The sequence below is a fragment of the Neofelis nebulosa genome, chromosome 2 (genome assembly GCF_028018385.1).
Source record: "Neofelis nebulosa isolate mNeoNeb1 chromosome 2, mNeoNeb1.pri, whole genome shotgun sequence".
Taxonomy (NCBI): domain Eukaryota; kingdom Metazoa; phylum Chordata; class Mammalia; order Carnivora; family Felidae; genus Neofelis; species Neofelis nebulosa.
In genome coordinates this window covers 148,610,783-148,632,352 of record NC_080783.1, presented here as the reverse complement: position 1 = coordinate 148,632,352, position 21,570 = coordinate 148,610,783, and the positions used below count along the sequence as shown (strand labels likewise).

The 21,570-nt window shown below is 47.0% G+C and overlaps 1 long non-coding RNA gene across 4 annotated transcripts in view; it reads left to right on the top strand.

Annotated features, from left to right (window-relative positions):
* Positions 1-21,570, top strand: part of LOC131504428 (uncharacterized) — a 32,617-nt gene that overhangs the window by 2,193 nt on the left and 8,854 nt on the right. For 3 of the 4 annotated variants that reach the window (XR_009257993.1, XR_009257994.1, XR_009257991.1), the window contains exons 2-4: positions 18,923-19,088; positions 20,048-20,141; positions 20,753-20,971. This is a non-coding gene — a long non-coding RNA (uncharacterized LOC131504428). Of the gene's footprint in view, positions 1-18,922; positions 19,089-19,528; positions 19,577-20,047; positions 20,142-20,752; positions 20,972-21,570 lie in introns of all 4 variants that reach the window. The other variant, XR_009257992.1, reaches the window with a different exon arrangement.

The following is a 21,570-nucleotide window of genomic DNA, read 5'->3' as shown; positions in this document are numbered from 1 at the left end:
GCCTCCCTGGGCCATCAGTGTGCGTATCTGGACCGCATGGTATCTCCCTTGCCCCACCTTCTAGTTTCCCTGAACCGTGTTTTAGTGTGAAGTCATCAAGCTACACTGAAGACTGAGAAATGCGTGTACTCTAAGCATGTTGTGAGCCACAATTTATCATTTTGCAAAGTCTCCTTCTGGTGGTGCTCTAAGAAGAAACCCATCCCTGCTGCTCACCGGCAGTATGGCTTTAGGCCAGTCCCTTCAACTTCTCTGACACTCCATCTCCTCCTTTGTAAAGCGAAGATCATAATTCCCTTCCTTCGGGATTGTTGTCACACACTTGATAACATGTTGTTATTACAGGAATTCTTACAGAGTAATTCTTATCACACATTATTGCCTAAATCCATGGCTGGTGTCTAATTCTTCTGCATCAACTTTGTCCTTCCTCTCTGGCTCTAATTTGTTTAACCTCAGAGAGTGCTGATCCTTGAAAGGTCATCTGGAACACTGGTTCTCAAACCTGGCTGCACATGAGTCACCTGCAGAGCTTTATAAGGCATTTAAAGGAGATGCTGAGGAATCCGTGTTTCTAAGTTGCTTTCCTAGTGGTTTGGCTTTGTCCACAGATGGGGGTTTGAGTTACCCCTTGCCTAGATTCTTACTCTGCCATTAGGCAAGAATTCCTTTCTGCTATTCCAGGCAGGTGGAAACCTGCCCTGTGTTGGACTTTAACAAGCAGGACTCCATACCCCCCTGGGGACCCCTTGCAGTGTCTGATATCCTTTCACGGCGCCTTTTCCCTGTTGCACTCTTGGCTTATCTCTCCAAAGATCTTGATTTAGTTTATGATTACCATCCAGCCATTGTCTTTGGCTCCCAATCTGGTTACTCTCCCTGTCTTCTCCTTTGGGAGGCGGGTTCAGACATTTGTCTCCTTATTTTCTGAGGCTAGAGTTTTGCTAGACCCTTTACTCCAGCTCTTCATTTCTTCCCCGCACTTTCTCCCGTCTGGAGTTTGGGTTTATTTTTCTTCCTGCCTAACTACTTCTAATATACTAAGTCAATAAACAGATTCTCTGTGGTTACATATGGCAAACAGCTGAAATTTACAGTTGAGAGTAAAATTTCCTCATTTGGGAAAAAAAAATCATTTCACAGATTTAGAAAGTGGTCATTCTGATCTCCAGGGCAAATAAAAGTGTTTTATAACCTTGCACAAAAGCTTATGCCTTGATTAAATTTTATTATGAATTATTAATTAAACCAAGAAAACACAGAGGCCTAAACCTTTGCTTCAATTTGCTCCAGATTGAGACACAAACCAAAGGCGACAAGAAACCCTGAAGGGGAGGTTTAATGATAGGCAACACATATAAAACTATCTGCACACTTTCATCTGCCAAGGGCTCCAAACCAGCCATGCAAACGAGCCCCCGCGCCTAGGCCTGAATGCAGGCCAGCAATGAACCTGGAAGAAACGGGAAGTCTTCAGTCTCTCTCTCCTGGATGCTGTGTTTGGGTTTCATGGGGGCATCGTGACTTTGGGGACACATCAGCTATTTATCTCATGAGCAGCTGTGGTTAGGTGGGGAGTGGTAGGAAACAGGGTGGAAAAGCAGCCCGGTGTCTTGGAAGCTGAACCAGAGGTCAGGAGAAGTGGGCCACCGTGGTCATGGCTGAGTGACTGACTCAAGCAGGGCCACCCAGTACAGTTGTGCAGGTTGCCTGGAAGCAGGGGCAGGTGAGTACAGAAATCCAGCTCATGTTTGCCTGACTAGGCCTTGCTGCCTGCTGTAGGGCTGCAGCCACTAGGGGGAAAGAGCATCTTCTTCCGACTTGAACAGGAGAGTCGCATACTGGTCAGGTCTTGCTTGGAGGCCAATTGCGTATGTAGGGGGTGGGTAGGAGGAATGGGCCTGCATTCTCCCGAAAGGAACATCTTTTGTTTTAGAACACAGAGGGGTTGTCTGGGCAAGTGGTAGCCTAGAATTCAATGCACAGATGCTGGGGTGCAAATACGGAAAAGACCCTGTCTTCAAAGAGCTCACAGTAACTTGGGGAAGCAGACAAATAAACAGAGTATTACAACACAGTGGTGGCAAACGAGATACAAGATGTCTATGCATCCAGGTGCCCACCTAGCTGAAATTGGACAGGAGAGAATCGGGGAGGCTTTCTTGAGGGTGATGTCTAAATGAGTCACGAGGAGTGGAAAGGGGTCGGGAATGAGGGAGCGCAGAGTGGGAAGGTACTGAAGACAAAGGGAACTACATGATCTATTAGCAGGGGATGAAAGGAGGTCTACCCGATTGGAAGAAAGAGGGGCTCTTAGAGAAGACATGGAGACCTTGTGGGGTTCCCCACCCATGTCTGGTTGTGGCTCAAGCCATTTTCAAATATGTGCATTTATTCAAATATAAAGGAATTGGTGATGACTATTCCCTTTCCCCACTGGCCAAAATTGGAGGGCTTGGGCCCTCACCAATTTCCCAACACAGTGCTTGGCCCTTGACGTGCTCCAGGGCTAGCTTCTTCTCCTTCCCTACTTCTCCGGCCCGTTCATTTTCAATATGGAAACAGGGATAAAAGACATATATCTGTGCGTCTTTTACAACATCCAAAAAAAGAACAGATACAGGATGTGAAGGGTAATGTCCTGGCCCTTTGGCAATGGGCAGCACCTATGATTCTGTGTCCCTGCTTCTGAGTTGGTTCTAAGAGCATACTGAAGTTGTGCTCCAGCAGGAAGCTGGCTTCCCTGGAGTAATCACTCAGAGAAGAGGCGAGGAGAGCTCTTCAACTGCCCAAGAAGCCAAGTTTCCATTATCTGGTTATCTTCCGGAGTTCACCACCTCTCTCTGGGATTATCCAGGCTCCCCGTCCTGCCTCCCCAAGAAGATCCTGCATGGGGATCGTGTGGCATTTATTTGGCTCTTATTTATATTGAATTCGGTGCTCATGGAAAGTGGCACTGCTTCCTAGCATGACATCACATAAATAAGTTTGAAGATACTGCTTAATAAGAACCCTGTAAAGAGAAATGGTAGAAAGAATTGAAGGATGCTGTTTCCTCTCTAATATCTGCCATGAATCATTGCTCAGAGGGAAGGCACAGAACAGAGGCACCCAGGGACAGCACTCTGGCTCCCGGGGGGCAGAAGAGGGCCTTCCTGATAGGGCATATGTTACCTTTCTCCCCCGGCTTTCGTCTGAGGCTGGCAGAGAGGGAGGTGGCTGTGAGGCCGTCTGATGAGTAGGCTAGCCTGTCTGATGGACTGGCTAGTCTTTGCTGGCACCCAGTTTTGTAATCTACTCTCCTGAATAAATCCATCTGACCGTTGCCTCCAGTCAATTAACCACATCTAGTAAATGCTTATTGTGGGGCCAGCCTAGTGGGGGCAGCTCTGAAAGAAGTAGACTGTTCTGTCTCCACAAAGGATTTACCTCAACCCCGTGGGACTTCTCTTTCCTGAAAAAGATCATACTCTTTCCCTGGCCTCTTCTGCAACCAAAAGGAAAATAAGGTACAATATTCTTAGTTAATTTGGAGTTTCTTGAGGGAGAAAATGTTCTTGGAAAAACAATGCCTTATTCCTTTCTTTAGAAAATTCTTTCCTGGAATACAGCTCAATTATGAGTCCCCTAAAGGCTCCCAATGTGGTTTTCTTTTTTTTTTTTTTCTTTTAAAAGAGATGGTGTCAGGCCAGGCCTTTAGGGAAGTTGAAGATGACTTTTGTTTGCTGCGCATTGCTTTCCTAATGGAGCCCCTTCTCCAGAGCTGGCATGTGAAGGAGGGGTGGGGCTGCCTCAGTATCTGACCCCAAGTGAGTTTGTCTGAAGAAGATGTCCTGCTGTCCCCCGGCAGAATATTATGGAAGCCGAAGAGCTGCCCTTGGAAGGTAGACGAGTGGGAGGGGGGGACAACAGGTGGCCTCACTTCTTGGTAATGAGTGGATAATAAAAGCTGTGTCCATACCCCAGGCAAAATGCTCAGAGGTCCTCCCAGGGGGGCTGCTTTCTGAGGGGATGCTCTTCCAGTGCTCCCCAGCCACCCGGTAGAGCCAGCTGCTAGCAGATGGGAGGGGTTGGAGGGTGCAGGGAAGTGACCAGGCATTGAGAGAAGTGTGCTCAGGGAATGAGAGGAATTTAGGCTGGGAAGCAGGTGGAGGGAGAGTGCAAGTGAGGGAGATGGGGAGAAGGGTACCTGCCTATTTGATTCAGGTCCTTGAAATGTCTCAATGAGGGTTTCAGAGATTATTTGCTTCAACCCTTGAGTTCAGAGTTGAGGAGACTGAGGTCCGGAGGAGTTTTAAGTGGCCTTTGGTCACATGGTGAGTGTGCAGCTCAGCAGCATCCAAGATCTGAGCTGTAGTTCCTGGTCTTATCTTTGCTGGTGACAGTTGAGGTTCCTTTAGCTTGTCCCTCTGAGATAGAGGAAGAGCCATGAGAAAACCATTGACCTTGGAGTCAGGTGACCTTGGTGGCGGGGCCTAATTGCCCAGGTCCCACTTGGACAACATATTTCCCCGGGCTTTCCAGACAAGGGCAGAGTACCACCCCCTTGCTCTCAAGCTGGTGACCTGTAAGAATTAGCAGCAAGAGAAGGCTCGGGGCTGATCTGGAGCCCTTTGGTGTGTTTCTCCCTTCCGACTTTTGGAGGTGGCAGTTACTGGGCAACATGACCCTTGAGGAGGAGATAAACTGCTTCAGATAGGAAGGCTTTATCTTTGAGGTTATTGCAAATGTGCCTGACTCCTTAATCTAGTTCTGTCCAGATCTGAACTGGTAGCCAGATAAACTGCCGGCTGCCTGATTTCTTGTATTTATCAAGTCTAAACAATTATCAGAAGGCAATTATCCCCTGGGAGGCCAGTGGCTCAAGAGATAAGCAGCACCCCGCAGGTCTGGTTTCTGACCCGGATCCATAAGTTGTCACTCAATGCCCTGTGCAGATTTTCTCCTCTTTCCCACAGTCCTAAATTTTAAAGGAGGCTTGATGTTCCGACACCTCTGTTTTGGTGTTTCCTTGCCCATAGCTGAAAATAAAGTCCAATGGTTCTTATAGGGAGAAAAATCCTTTTTAAAGGCCCTTTTGTTATCACTGTGGAGTTTGTGAGCACTAGAAGTGGGTTTTAAGGGACCCTTGAGACCTTAGATCAGAGTCTGCTATATCTGGAAGGGACCAAGTGACCACTTTGCACAGCCCCTCCATAGTGTCGGTGAGGAAGCCCAAACAGACAGATTTGGTGTGTTGTGAAAGGAGGGTGCTCTTTGGAGTTAAACTGAGGTGGGTCTGAAGCTTGCCTTTGACACTGGCCAGCTGCCTGACCTTGGGTAACCTCTCGGAGCCCCCATTTCCTCATCTATCATGTGGAAATAGTAATCTGAACCTCACAGCATTGTTGTGAGAGGTAAAAACTGTTTGCCCCTGGTCGAGGTCACACATATAACTGGGGGCAGAGCCAGTGTCAGAACCCCAGTATCCTGACTCCCAGATCTCTCTTTCCATTACATTGTGGAATCTTCTTCTCTGGAGGTCTGCAACTTGCCATTAAATTAAAAGTAAAGCTTCTTCTTTGTCCCGCCCAAAATTCTAGTTCAGTGTTTCTCAGACGGCTCCTCCAGATGGTCTGAGGCTCAGTTCTGCTTAGGACTCATGTTTATACGATGACAGCATCTATATTTTTTCTGGATGAATTAATAATCGACTTGCCATTGTATTTAGGAAAAACCAGACATCACCTCATGGACGTCTCACTGAAAGGAGGCGTCATTTATTCCACTTATTCTGGAAAATTTATTACTTAGTTTTGGTGGCAGCAGGAACAGGGGTCTTGGGAAGCTTTTTGCGCAGCCTAAGGTTGTTACTCGTCCTCAGGATGACAGGCCTAATCCAAAGTCGGGTGGCCTGAGTCTAAGGTCCTAGGAGCTCTCGCCAGGGCGTTGTCTGCACCTCGGACACTAGGTGGCGCCACAGGAACATCCTCGCGGCTCGAGGAGCGGTCGCAGGTGGAGAGGACTCGCCGCTGAGCCGCGGAATTCTCGGGCTTTCCACTCGGGGCTGGGGTTCCGGCTGGCCACCTCTCGCCACCCTGTCCTCCCATCAAAAGCACGGCTTCCCTCTGGGGAAAGCCCTGGTGTTGTCTGGCGATGGGAGTCATACTCCCATTTGGTTTTAGGATTCACCAGTTCAGCATTTTAAACCCCAAAGGACGAAACGTGTTTGTTCCTCTTCGCTGCCCCCGCCCCCTGTGTTAGTAAAGATTCATTTGCCTTGAGTGGCATCATTCCAGGGGTTTGGGATGCTAACTATAGCTCCCTTTTTTTCTCTTTTGAAAGGCTGCAGACGTCATACACGGTATGCTTGCATGATGGACGCCTCCGAGCCGGCCTAGAGAGATTGTCGCGGGGTCTGTGGGGCCGCAGGGAGTTTAGGTGCCCGGCTCAGGTGTCACGACGCTATTCAGCCAGGTGCGAACCGACTGGCCTCTCCTCCGGCCCTGCGCCGCGGGCGCCCCCTGGAGGCGGTCGGGGGAGCGGGGATCGGCGCGCCTCCCGCAGCCCAGGGGTCCCCGCCCCTCTTCTTTTAGGTGCCCGTCAGGATCCCGCAGAGATTCCCAGCAGCCTCTCAAATCGCAATAAAGTTTCCCTACTTCAAAGTCAGTTGCTGTTCTCTCACGTCCACATCACCATTTACACCTGGCCAATTTCCTCTGCTGCATCCAGACAAATGGCTTCTTGGCCCCCACTGGGTCATCCCCCTCACTCCTCCAGTTCGGCTCCTTTCTCCAAGGTCCCTTGGTTGGTCTTGCCCCTCAGGCCCTGGTTTAGGCCGGATCCGGGGTCCCTCCCCACACCAAGGCTTCCCGCCACCTCCCCATTCTGGAGAGTCAAGAATGGAGCCAAGTTTGGTCCCTTTCCTTCCTTAGTGCTGTATGCACATTCAGGTATTATGCTTTCCCTGTTTACCAGGGCTGTCAGATCTGGAAGTGATTTGTGAATAAAGGCAGCTTTTTTTTCTGCCCCAGAAGTTGCCTTTTGACTAGGAAGTATTGTGTCCTGGGAGTGCAGGCCTGGAAAGTTGATGGAAACTTCAACTACATTAGCCTCAGCTGTAAGAATAAAGAGACACTAGACAGAGCATCAAGAGTCCCAGGGGAAGGAGAAGGGCGAGGGAGGACCAGGAAGGGTTACAAGAACCAGGGCCCCCATGTTTGCAGACCTGGGGTGGAGGAATCCTGCCTCTGACATCCGTGACCTCTGGGACTGTGACCTCAAGCAATTCAGGTTGCTTCACTTCTTGAGCCTCAGTTCCCTCTTCTGTAAAATGGGAATACTACTACCTACCTCATAGGGTTGTGGTGAAGATTATTAACTCATGCTATGAAGTGCCCTCCTGGCAAATAGCAAAGGCTAATATATGACAGCTTTTCACGTGATCCAATCTAAGCCACTGCTCTAATCTTTCACCTTGCTGATTACAGACATCTAAAAGTACCAGCTTTTCTCACTGTGGGATTAGGAGAAAGTTCCCTGAGTTACTAGTATTCTCCTTCATTTTATGGGGCTACAATGTCCTCTCCTCATTAGAAAGGAAGAGAGGGTAAATGGCTTATTTTCTTCTCCTGGGACTCTTTTTTTTTTTTTTTTTTAAATATTTGTTTATTTTTAGAGAGAGCACACGCATGAGCATGCAGGGGGAGGGGCAAAGGGAGAGGAGAAAGACAATCCCAAGCAGGTTCTGTGCTGCCAGCTCAGAGCCCCACTAGGGGTTCCATCTCACAAACCGTGAGATCACGACCTGAGCTGAAATCAAGAGTCAGATGCTTAACTTCCTGAGCCATCCGGAACTCCTCTCCTAGGAGTCTGGAGGAGAGCATTTCATGATGTAGCCAGTCACTGGGGATAAATAAACAGGGTAATGTGGGGGCTTGTCAGCTTCCTCCCTTATTCAAGGGGAGTCTCACACAGGCCCCTTCCGTCAAGAAACGTTGCTGTAGCATCTTGTCGGAACAGACCTGTGCACGGCAGCATGCCCATCTCTGGTTTTGGTGGAAGTCAGCAGGTTTGTAAAGATTTCTGAATGGGAGACTGTGTCAACCATCCCTTTGACTAAGACCCAAGCCAGACATTCCTTCGCCTCTAAATACTTCTTGCTACCGAAAATATAAAAACAGTCTTATCTAAATGCCTTGTTTTGTTGTGTAGAGATGGTCATGTGCTGTTAAAGAACAACTACCCCTGAGGCACCTGGGTGGCTCAGTCAGTTAAGGGTCCCACTTTGGCTCAGGTCGTGATCTCATGGTTCGTGAGTTCAAGCTCCCATCAGGCTCTGTGCTGACAGCGCAGGGCCTGGAGCCTGCTTCGGATTCTGTGTCTCTCTCTCTCTCTTCCCCTCCCCTGCTCACGCTCCCTCTCTCTCTCAAAAATAAATGTTAAAAATAAAATAATGACTACCCTTATCTTTTTTTCTTCCTATTTTATTGAGATGCGATTGATACATAACATTGTGTTAGCTTAAGGTGTGTACTACCCTCGTGTTGAGTTTGAAATATTAACACGTCGGCGCCTTGCATTTGAATAATACTGTGTTTTTATCTTACTGATACTATGGGGTTGACAAGCACATACCTTTCACTCTGTAGATGAGGAAACTGAGACACAGGAAGAGGAAACTGATCATCTACTTGTTCTCAGTCCTGGTCCAGTATGCCCACAGGCATCTGAAGGTCTCTGAAGGTCTCACCAGCCTCTGTGGTTGGTCACCTCGTCCTTCCATAGGCAGAGTGAATGGACTTGGATTCCTGCTGTGATCCTGTCTGGAAGGAGACAAACCCTTCATCCAGCTCAGGGCCAGGAGTGCATTGCAGCGCTGAGGACCATATGAGACAGTGAACAGGAGAGGCCCAGACTTGCTGCTTTTGCCTCAGTACCCCCCCACGGTGGTCCTGGGCCCGCGGCAGAGAACTGAGCTCGTCTGGTAGTAAATACTGTGAATTGGCCGATGCGGCTAGCCATCCTCTAGTACGAATGACTCAGTTTATTAATGCTCTGCACAAGATGGCTCCTTCACTTGCCAGCAGCCTTAAGCAGTATTTCATTAAAACTGGCTTAATTATTTTTAAAAGACGGCCCAATTAAAAGCTATACATACTTTGTATGTGTGTGTTTATATATAGAGCTGTATATATAATATATATTTCTAAGCGTGTGTGTGTTATATATATATATATATATATATATACTTAGCAATTTAATTATATGGCATAAATTGTTGGAAAAATACCCGGGAGCTGGCCCCCTTTCTGTTGCTAGATTCAGACTAGAGGCCACCCTGTGAGGGGGTGGCGTTGGTGGCTTCTCAATGACTCCACAGTGGAAGTCCCAGCTGCGCAGAGCCCTGCCCCAGCATCAGGGCCTCAAAGCTTTGGGAGAGGCAGGTTCTGACCTCTGCTCTCCTCTTGGGATGCTCCTTTCCTGTCCCAACAGCACGGAGGGGCTTGAGCTGGGGAATGCTGGGGGAAGGTGTCCTTGCCAAAAGAGACATGGAGTTGGGGCTTTTGTTTCTGGAGCTGGCTGTCGAGTTCTCCTAATGAGCAAATATGTTCTCTTTAAGGAAACAAACAAACAAAGCAAAAACACTAATTCATCTGGATTTTATTCATTTGTTTTAAATACAAACAAACAAAAGGAGAGGGGAGAAGTGGTTATTTCTGCACCAACTATTTCAAATGCAAGTTCCTCTGTCGCTCGGGGTGTTTGGATGGTGCTTGTCACCATAGGACCCACAGGGCTAGTTCCAGCCGTTATTCGGTAAGGCTTTTTTTCTTTCCAAAATTCCCAGCGTTCCTTTAAGGCCCATTTAGCTGCGGGTTTTGTTTATTCTCCCGGCAATCAGCATTTAAAATAAGACAAACAAGCATTTTTTCCTGGGCTGTGAATCCCTGCTGGCCTGCCTCCACCCGCACACCTGAAGCCAATGTGTCCAATTGAATTTCTTCGTAACCCGCATCCCCTTCGGAGACCTGCCCCCTCCGTATACCAACGTGGAAATAGAGAACTTAAGCAGGGCAAATGTAATTTTAAGAATTGCTAATGATGCTGGAAATCTGCAATGCAATTAGCATCATTGGATTTGTCGCTCCTCCGCTCCTCCGAAGGCACGGTCCTCGTCATACCGCTGTGGCAGCGGCGCCTCCGCGTGGGCCTGGGCGCCCCGGGTATGCTGGCAGCGTTTTGCACCAAAATATGAACATTTGGTTAGGCTTCCTCTCTTTCTCTCTCTCAGCAACCGACTTCTTTGTCTCTTTTCCTGGTTGCAGGGGGATGGATTGTTTTCCATTGGTTATATCCTTAGCATTCAGTCCTCAGGGGACTCACTCCCTCTGTTTTCTAAGTAAGTGGGACCCCCACTTTGTGACCTCATTTTGCCCTCTTGGATTTTAGGGCTTCCCTTCACCAGCGTTCCCCCTATGCTGGAACCCCAGTAATTCTTGGTGCCTCAGCAGTGGTGAAAGCCGCCCCCCCCCCCGCCCCCCACCACCATTACTCACCCTACGTTATACTTTCCTTTCTATACTTTCCTTTCTCTCTCTCTCTTTTGTCTTCTCTAACTTCCATTGCTTTACTACCCTCCATGGCTCAGAAGTAGTATGAAGGAGAGTTAAAAATAGGGAGATGGAGGGAGCCAGAGGGAGAGAGAGAGTGAGAAAGCAGAAAAAAAGAAAATGAATTATTGGATTCAAAATAAACCTTTACTTTTTCATAGGCGAATTATTTTTGCTCCTTGAAAAAACTAACATGGGCCAGGCACGGAAAACCATGTGATAGCTGGGCAAGCCGTTGCAGAATCCAGAAGATGATCTTGAGGTGTCTGTTCAGTTTAGCAAAGGTTTCTACTCTGGGGATCCTCTTTCAGATCCAGGGGCCCAAATCAGAAGCTTGTAGAGGGGAGCTATTCTTCCAAGATTCCAGATGTGTCTGCGAGACAACACGTTATGGGGCAAATTGATTTCACCCTTGGGAAACTGGAGATTTTTCAAAGTTATGTCTGCAAAGCCAGCTAATGCATTTCCCCATTAGTGCATTAAAGTGTGCCCTTATTAATTCAAACATAAAGGCAACAAAATAAGCTGTTAAATTTAAAATATAATACATATATAATGAGGAGAATGTGTGAAAGCCTTATTCAAATGAAAATACAGGAGTGTTTGAACTACTGAGGTATCTTTTGTATTGAATTATGAGCATATGTAATAGATTTAATTATTAATTTCCCCATTGTTCTATGCACACAGACAGGGTTCAAGGCACAGTCATTCTCTGGCTTTCATAGATCTAATTTGTATAATTATTGCCTGAATAAAGAATTGCTCCAATTCCGAGCTCTCTTTCTTTCTTCCCCCCCTTCTAAATACTATTTCAATGCTGCATTCCAAAAGGGGAACACCTGCCACTTCTTCAAAGTCAGCTGATCATTTGGAATGATGGACGGCGCTGTTGCCGATGACGTCCCCTTTCAAGTCTCTTTGTCTAAGTGAATTATCGTGCATCCTTTTAATTTTATTGAACAAATTACATTTGTCAAGGTCTATCTTTGTAAATAAATGATAACTAGAGACACATGGATGCGTATTTCTGCTGTTCAAGGGCTCTTGTTCCATTTCTGGAAGCCAGATGAACATGGAACAAAGGAGAAACTTTCCTCTAAAAGCAATTATCTTTCTGCATTCCCATCAGTATAATTATATTGCAGGGAATTTTAAGAAGCTGTAGAAGTAGAATTGAATGCTTAAAACTGTGTTTGCTGAATTGCTATGCAAAAGTTGAGCAGGCTGTATTGCATCACACTAAATAGTCTCGCTCTCTCCTGGCCACATTTCTCGGAGTTGAGAGTGTGCCTGAAGGATGGAGACTGTGGGAGGGGTAGGGAGGAGGAGGAGGAGGAGGAGGAGGGCCATATTTAGGGGTTCATGTGTTTCTTGAAAGGAATATTTAATGACATTTCTGAAAGCCGAGGCTGTTAGCAAAGTGACTAGGGATGTGTACCATAAAACTACCCATTTCCAGACTATTTGGAAAGCTTCTGACTTGCATACTGCTCTCTGCCTGGAACAGAAACTTACTAGCTTATTAACGAATCCGTGAATGGTGGTGGAATAAGGAGGGGATTGTTCATGACATCATGGCGGCAGCAATTGCACTGCCCCCAAGAGCAAGGAGACAGCTGGTTTAGGGAGATGATGAATGTGGTTTGTGTGGCTACTGTGTCAATATTACGTGGCATCAAGGATCGTTTCTTTATCATCGGCTCTCCCCCACATTAGTGAAGTAAACTATATTGTCTTGTCACCGATAGCTGTCAATAGTCTGATCCGTCCTTCTTCCCAACTTTTACCAAACCACCTGATGGACGTTTGGGGAGTGGTGGGGAAGCACCGGTGAGAAATGACAATTGAAAATGACCGAATCCTCGTTCGCTTAGTACTGGCTGGTATACTTACTAGACACTTGATGGGATTCCACTATGGTCTAGAGATCCTGAGAAAAAGAAACCTAGAAGCAAGGATGACTTTGTATCTTCAAAGAGAGATGGGCAAAAGAGTGAATTAAAAGCCAGGAAATAGCATTCCTGGTTCACAAGAGCCCATGTGGAGCAGTGTAAGGAGCAAGGTCCCAGAGGTCAGAATCAGGAGCTGCCACTTGGCCTCCTGAAACTATAAAATGAGGACCAGATGATCAAATAGCTTATGTTCAGATTCTGGGTCCAGGATCATGAATCCTAATAGATGGGGCATTAATCTCCATAGGAAAATGGTAGAGGGAAGAGCTAACCCCTGGGGTTGAGTTGCTGGAGCTTTATGAATGTGCTAAAGAGAAAAAATGATTCATTCTCTTAAGAAAATTAGTCCAGTGCTTTCTAGCTCCAATTTCTGTGGCTGAGGCTTGGTGATAAGCAAGGGCTGAAACCCAAGGGGTCATGGTCAGAAAGCGGTAGGTCTATAAAATAGGTTTAAAAGCATACCTTGGGAATCTCTGTTGTTGAAAAGACTCTTCTCTCTAGAGAAAGTGGCTGATGTGATTTGTTTAATTCAGATCATCTCCCTAAGCAGGCAGTGAAGGGGACGAGCAGAGAGGGCCAGCATGTCCGGCTTAGTATTGAATTCAGTTTCCCCCAAAAGTAGCAGCACTTTAACTGGTGCTAGGAATAGAAATTCCCAAAGACATGATCCCTGTTATCAGGACCAGGTTGTCTGAGTCGGGTGGAAAGGCCAGGTAGGAACTTCAGGGATTATAGGACAGAGTGATGAGGGTCATGACAAGGTTCTCCTGAGAGTGGAGGCTGATGTAGGAGCACAGCAAGGAGCACCTAACTCAGTCTGGAGGTCTGGGGAAGTCAGGGAAGGCCATCAAGGGAAGGGAGGCTTGAGTGGACATTGTCAGATAAAAGTGGGGGTAGAGGAATGGTAACAGGGAAGGATATGTGAGGACCAGTGACAACCACATTCGGGAAGCTACTAATCTTTCAAGCTGGCCAAGGAGAAGGGTACACGTGGGTGAGGGGAAAAGAATGAGGCCGAGGAAGTCACCGTGTGCCAGACGAGGAAGGGTCTTCCTGGGGGCCTCGCCAGGAAGCTTGAACTTTATGACCCACATTATGGACAAGTAATGAAGGAGTCTGACAGATGAGTGACACATTCAAGGGCAAGCTTTAGAGGGTCATTTAGGGGGCCCAGTACAAAATAAAAAGTGGGGCTCCCTATTCAAAAATAGGAAAAAAAATTGCTGTTAATGGTACTTAAAAAAAGAAAAGAGCTTTTTCCCTTTATTCGGTAGTCTCAACCTGTCATGGTGTTTTTTTTAAACTTGCTATTTAATATTACCTTTGTGAGGCACAGGGATATCCATGGGGCAAGTGTAGACCCTCACAGAATCCTGGGGCCCTACCCCAAGACTTGGGACACGTGTGGTCACTAGCTGCTGGGATCCCATTCCCAGAAGCTGCTGGACTAATGGGCTGTGCCCCAGCTCCAGGTGGAGTCAGGCATCTCTACTTCCCAGAGGCCAGATGCCCCCCACCTCGGCAGGCAGTTGCCCCCCAAAAGGGTATCACAATGTCTGTGTCAGGACGTACTAGTTGCAAGGCTTGCCTGCAGAAAGTCCCTGCCAAATGCACTGTCAGCCTAGGGTGGAGGCAGCCATCATCATGCCCACCCCCAGGCATTGTGAGGGCTGCTCACCCAACCCTGACCTCTCACACCTGTGACCAGCCCCCTGCTGCTGGTGGAGTTGGCAGTGGTTACTGGAAGGGGTTAAGGAGGCAGGAGGCTGGGTAGGGCCTACGGTGCCAGGACACAGGTAAGTGGGTGGCTGAGAAACTGTCCCAGGAGGTAGGAGGTGGTGGAAGGTGTGACCCATATAAGCCAAGGCCCTCAGTCCTCAGCACACAGGTCATTGTCTCATGGACTTTACTTCCAAAACACTAAATTATTAAGAATTTCAAGACGGAAGGGTGCTTAGGTGTCTCGGTCAGTTAAGTGTCCGACTTCGGCTCAGGTCGTGATCTTGCAGTTCGTGAATTCAAGCCTCATGTTGGGGCACTGACCGTGCAGTGATTCTCTTTCTCTCCCTCTCTCCCTCTCTGTCCCTCCACACTTGTGCACTCTCTCTCTCTCTCTCTCTCTCAAAATAATAGATAAATAAACTTTTAAAAATACATAAAAAAAAAAAAAAGAATTTCAAGATGGCAACCATGGTGCATTAGACCTCAAGTATGGGGTCTTTCTGAGCATGAGGTCCTGGGCAGTGGCAGTGGTTACTTACCCATGATGCTTATTGGCAGCAGGAGGCCATAGGGGAGCCAGGCTCAAGGCAGGGAGTCCATCAGGAAGGGACAGGAGCTATCTGGGTGATGACTCATGTAGCTAAGGCAGGGGTGGGGGGACTGGGGAGGACGTGAGCCAGTGGGATATAAGGTAACTTCCAGTTTGCTAGTGTGGGCAACTGCTACTTTCTTATGAAATACCTTCACAGGAATTTTATTATTCGATGTGCAAAATAGTCCTGCGCAATACATAATTTTGTTACTTCCATTTTACGGTGAGGAAATGGCTCTAAGAAGTGAGGTAATTTATTCAAGTTCATCCAGTCAGAAGACGTGGGACTCAACCCAAGGCATTTCATCTCAATTGCATACTTTATCCACTATGACGTTTGGCCTCTCTGCGGCTCTTGATGGCTCTGGCCTAGTTCGTTCGTTTGTTCGTTCATTCATTCATTCCTTGAGCAGATACCTATGTGCCAGGTGCTCACCTTGGTGCTGGAGATACATTTGTAAGCAAGCCAGACAAGGCCTCTGCTCTCACGGAGGGCACATTCTAGCAGGGCCCAGGTGCCAAATTTAATCAGCGATTCCCATAGGGCTTAAGGGCTGGTGGAAGCCATTATTTATTTTTCTCTTCTGTTTTTTGTCCCAGTTTGTAATGAATTAGAGTTTGATTAGCTGCAACAGAGCAATCATGACGACAGGGAGAGGAATAAAGTGTCCTTTCGACCACCCTTATCCAAAAGCTGTGTGTAATTAAAAAAATCAAACCCTCGTTCTCATATTCTCTACCTGGGCTGGCAGAGGTCTGTTTATTCTGTAGATAAGTAATTATGTTATTTTGTTCTTTCATTAAAAAATATATTATCTGTTTCAAAGAATGGTGTGAATCTCAGACTAGGAGACTGGATACTCCTGATGAAGGATAAATTTCAGAGTATTAAGTTGTTGCCGAGCCAACAGCAACGGTTCTGAATGCTGTTCAGATGACTCAACAGTATGGGTCAGGAAGGCACTTAGCTGGCTGATGACTCAGCCTCTCCCAGTGTCTTGTACCACAGAAGACTGTCAGGAAGGCCTGTGTCAAATGGCGTTAGGATGAACCAGTTTTCCCCCTTGATGCACAGCCCCTGAACTTGAATGGCTGCCAGATGGCATGGGTGCTAGAACATGAGCATTTAGGGTATGATGCAATCACAGGAAGTTTGGAGACTGAAATCCTTTTAAAGGCAATGCTATGTTTGATAGGAAACAGCATTATAAAAAGACTAATCACCAAGTGAGTAGTCGTGGGGAACTAAAATCATTCTTGCAGGAGAACCTCCTGGGCCTGGTGATGTCTCTATGGCCTGCCTTGTGTCAGAGATTCTGGCGGAATGTAACATGAGCCCGTGACACCAGCAGGCCCGAACCAGGCTATGCATTTCACAATGTCTCAGCATGGTCCTTAGCTTCTGAGCAAACGGCCAAAGGGGACTGGAAGAATCAGTATGGGTCCTAGAAGGTCTGGTTCAGAGAGGGCCTGGAGACAGTAGCGACTCAAGAAGGCTGATTCGAGCCAACAGGCGTCAGGGGATCTGGAGACCATCCTGGTGCCGATCGCACGTCCCATGGGGACATCATCATCATTCGGGGCCCGATGTGGCCGCCCGTTGTGTACAGGAGGCCCTCTCGTTATGTGTTTGCTGTGTGAGGCGTGACTCCTCCTGATGGCCTTCCCTTTCCAGCCCTGTGGCGTTGCGTTGCCCTGTTGTCACAGTCCCTCTCCATAGTAACAGACGCTTCCACTGAGTTAACACCTCAACCCATTAAGCTTAAGTGCTTTTCAAAACATTTTATTATTGGCTGAGTGTTTGTGAAGCAGCTTACCTTGGACTCCCATCGGCTTCAAGAGGTTTTGTGCCGTCTTGTATCCCAGAGGAGCTGTGGCACAAGCCCAGCACATTCTAGCATGTGTAACTCCGCCCCTCCCTTCCCTCTCTCTCCAAAGAGCGTGATGCCACTCTTGGGAAGGCCACGAAGAATTTTGATTTCGTCCTTTATACCACTGCCTGGCCAATTTAAACAGGGACATTATCCCCTTTAAAAAAGTGTTTTGGGGGCACCTGGGTGGCTCAGTCGGTTAAGCATCCGACTTCAGGTCAGGTCATGATCTCACAGTCCATGGGTTCGAAACCCCGCATTGGGATCTGTTCTGACCGCTCAGAGCCTGGAGCCTGCTTCAGATTCTGTGTCTCCCTCTTTCTCTCTGCCCCTTCCCCGCTTTTGCTCTCTCTCTCTCTCTCTCTCTCAAAAATAAATAAACATTAAAAAAGAAATTTAAAGATGTTTTAGGGGTGCTTGGGTGGCTCAGTTCGTCAAGTGTCGGACTCTTTTATTTTTTAATGTTTACTTATTTTTGAGAGAGACAGAGACAGAATGCAAGTAGGTTGGGGGAGAGAGAGAGGGAGACACAGAAGCAGAAGCAGGCTCCAGACTGTCAGCACAGAGCCTGATGCGGGGCTCGAACTCACGAGCTGTGAGATCATGACCTGAGCTACAGTCGGACGCTCAACCGACTGAGCCACCCAGGTGCCCTAAATGTCTGACTCTTGATTTTGGCTCCAGTCATGATCCCCCAGTTCTTGAGTTAGAGCCCTGCCTTCAGCTCCACGCTGACAGTTTGGAGTCTACTTGGGATTCTCTCTCTCTGCCCCTCCTCCTCTCCCTCTCTCTCTCTCAAAATAAAATAAATAAATTTAAAAAATGTTTTTAATTGTATGTTACATGGATGGAATCTGCCCACCAGAGTCAGGCAATGAGCACGTGACTACACGAGTGAAGCTTTCCGTGCTGATCTATCGAGTGAGAAACCTCGTAGACAATGTTCTCTGCATCCCTTCTGAGACCCTTCCTGATATCAAATGCTTTAACTTCTGTTGGCAGCCAGACACCTCTGTGTGCATTCCTGCTGCAATCACGATATGATAGTTTGGCCATCCCAGGAAATAATATTCCTTGGAATATTATAAATAATAATATTTATTAACATCTTGCAAAACTTACTTAAGTAGCCGCACCAGTCTTTATTATGTAAGTGTAGTGTTATGTAAGAGCCAAGAATCTTGAGTAAAGTTGACCCATTCATGATGTATCTTCAGAGACCCATTTCAATTTGTGCACACGGGTAAGGGGTGGGGGTAATAAATATCAGAAGGTCATGGTCTGCAATAGATATAACAAATAAGGTACTGACTGTAACAGAACCACGACATGTTTCTGTCCCTGACGTAGGATTTGCAATATAATTTGCATGCCATGAATTAGATAGGTAGGTTATGCAAAGACTTGAAAAAAGAGCTCTCAAGCCACGGTGTATTTTGGCAGATAAATTCCAGCCATGAGATTTTGATTTCAGGCCCTTGTAAGAGGATGGTAACACAGGGGCAGCATCTAATCTTGAGGCAGGTAGATAGTGGTGAGATGGCTAATCATGAATAATTTTAAAATCAATCCCTGGCTAAGTGTGGTGAGCTGAAAATCACCTCCCGGCTTTGGGCTGCAGGGGGCGCCGAAGCCATCGTGGGCACACAGTAGGAAACAGAAGAAGCAAAGCTCTCTGCATTCCTTCCTCCAATCCCATGCCTGCCCTTCAATCGCTCTGAGACCGAAGATGTCTTTTCCTAAAGTTTCCTGGAGCCGCGGAGAGCCCCACATCTGGAGGGTCTCTGAACTGGAGTGTGATGAGAAAACCCAGGTCAGGAGGAGCTGGCAAGGTGGGAAGAGTGGTTCCAGCCATAAGACTGGAGGAGGGGTGTTGGGCCACAGGTGTGCCTCCACCTTTGTGATGGGAGATGGTGGGCAAGGCAGTGTTTGCATTTTGCCAATCAGACACTCTTCTGAAAACCCTCCCCCTCCCCCACCCCGTGACCCCCTATCCTCAAGTATGGCCTTGATTGGGTGAACCTAAAATATTCCCACGGTATATTGATGACAGCTAAATTGTCATGGCACACCTTCATGTTTATTTTGAGTACTGCTTTTCAACCATCCCACAGATTCTCTGTATTTGTGGCACAATGTTTTTTTGTTTTGTTTTGTTTTGTTTTAATGTTTATTTATTTATTTTTTTAGAGAGAGAGCAGAGGAAGTACAGAGGGAGAGGGAGAAAGAGAGAATCTCAAGCAGGTTCTGCTGCTCGGAGTGGAGAAGTCCTATGCGTGGCTCAAACTCAGAAAGCATCAGATCATGACCTGAGCCAAAATCAAGAGTCGGACGCGTCATCCACTGAGCCACTCAGGTGCCCCAAAAGAGAAGCTTAATTTGCTCTCCTTATTTCTTTTGCTTCAAAGTTTATTTATTTTAAGAGGGTGGGGAGGGGGCAGAGAAAGAAGGAAAGAGGGAGAGAGAATCCCAAGCAGGCTCTGCTCTGTCAGCACAGAGCCTGACATGGGGCTCGAACCCATGAACCCATGAGATAGAAACCTAAGCCAAAATCAAGAGTCGCCTGAGCCACCCAGGCGCCCGTATGGCACGTTTCTTTTTCACCCCCAAGCACCAGGCCACGCACCTGTTTTCACTCTCAGGTCTTCTTTGTGTCTTGTCTTTACTCACAAGTGATGATGATGATGATAGCAGCTGACATTTATAGAACGCTAGGGGCTTTTCGAACATTAACTTGTTTAGTCTTCATAAAACCCCTTTTAGGTTGGTACTATTATTACTATTCCCCTTTTGCAGATGAGGAAAATGAGGCACAGAAGTTAAGTCACGTAAGATCACATTCTGGTAAGTAGTGGAGCCAAGGATTCATGTCCTTTGTCGCTGGCTTTGCCGTCTGTGCTCTTAACCACTTGGCATCTTAACCACTCCTGCATCTTGAATGGTGTAGGAGCATGCATCAACACTGTCATTCAGAGCACCCAAAAAGGCTGTGGAAATGTGTGCCAGCCATAAAATATTCCTTCCCATACTTGTCTGGGTGCCTTCAGACATTTATTGACCACCTACCCCCTACCTGACCACCACGCCGGGGATAAGACCAAGACAGACATGAGCTTATAGTCTTTTTGAAGTCGACACATTACACAAGAATCACAGTGATATGTAATGAAGCGTATGCTGGACAAAGTTTAAAAGAACAGTAGTCACCTTTATTGAGCATTTTGCGACGTATTGCTAGCCACTGTTCTTGGGGCTTTGATGGGTTTCCTCATTTAATTCTTTCATGCAAGCACAGTTTTTATCCCCATTTTACAGATGAGGAAACGGAGGTAAAGCAAGGTTGTGTAATTGCTGAGCGATACAGCTATTTAACGGGGGAGCCAAGACCATGGGAGAACACATTTGGAAGGTAAACCTAGCTTGAAAATTAGGGACTTTAGTTCCAATCAACTGGCAAGCGGTACTCATTGAAATAACCAGATACGAAAGGTTCTTCATTCATTTAGCCATTCAAAAGCTTTTATCAAGCATCTTGGATATGCAAAACATCCAAGGAGGGGGTGGTGGCCTGTGGTGGGTGGATACAAATGTGGATAAGGTAGAGTGTTTACATTTGCAATTAAGAAAATACGATTCAGTGGCCAATCCGATATTAAGTATTTAAGGTATAAAGATAAAAATTGCTCCTTGGTCTCAAATTGATGAGCATTCGAGTAGAGTGAAGGCAGGCAAGTTGGCTCATGTTTATACGTGCACACACAGCATGACGGAATGAAGAGTGTGGACAAGAAGGGAGGAAGCTGTACCTATGGCCCAGGTTTTTGCACTGGAACTCCAACTATGTGGCTTCTAGAACATTAGACACAAAGGCCCGGAACCCTCACTGTATAGATGGAAGTTGTCAGAAGCCAGAGAAATGTTTGCAAACTGACAAATACTGCTTCAAGTGTCCCTTTCAGCCCCTAAGACTGTGTGAATCTTAACCTGTAAATGATTGTTAATTTTTCCATACATAAACAGGGTACTTGTCAAGGCTTTGCCAATCTGCAATTTGGGGAACACAGTACTACGAAGTCTTCCCAGAGTCAGTGAGAGGAACTTCAAAGGAAGATGGAAAAGCCCAGAAAACATGAAGGAAGTGCTCCTGGGGGTATCTTGGGTTGGAGTTTGGAGGCGACGGAGAAGAGAATTGTGGGACTGCTGGAAGCCATTGTTGGCTGGAATGAAGGAAGGCTGTAGGTAATAGCGTGGGGCCAAATGGTAGCATTTGGGACGTCTGGGAAAGAAGAATATGACCAGGAGGAATGTTTTCCCAGGTTTAAACTGTTTTCTATCCATTACCATAATGCCTACGTCAATTACCTGCATAAAGTGCCTTGGGCCGTCTGTACAATGTTTGGTTGCTTTGGGTAACCGGGAGGGGAGTGTCTAATACCAAGTTTTAGAGACTACGGTAGAGGACGAGGCCTCCAAAGCCTCCTACTTGGAGCAGAAGTTTTATAATCTACTTGCACTAACCTTTAACATTCATCTGGAGCCTTTATATCTTTCTTCTTCAAGAACCCTCTTTAAGTTGGGCCCTGCTCACCAGCTAGAGTTGGGGGCAAGAAGGCAGAAAGGAGTGAGAGTTTCCTATTTTCTTTTTTTAAATTTTTTTTTCAACGTTTTTTATTTATTTTTGGGACAGAGAGAGACATAGCATGAACGGGGGAGGGGCAGAGAGAGAGGGAGACACAGAATCGGAAACAGGCTCCAGGCTCTGAGCCATCAGCCCAGAGCCTGACGCGGGGCTCGAACTCACGGACCGCGAGATCGTGACCTGGCTGAAGTCGGACGCT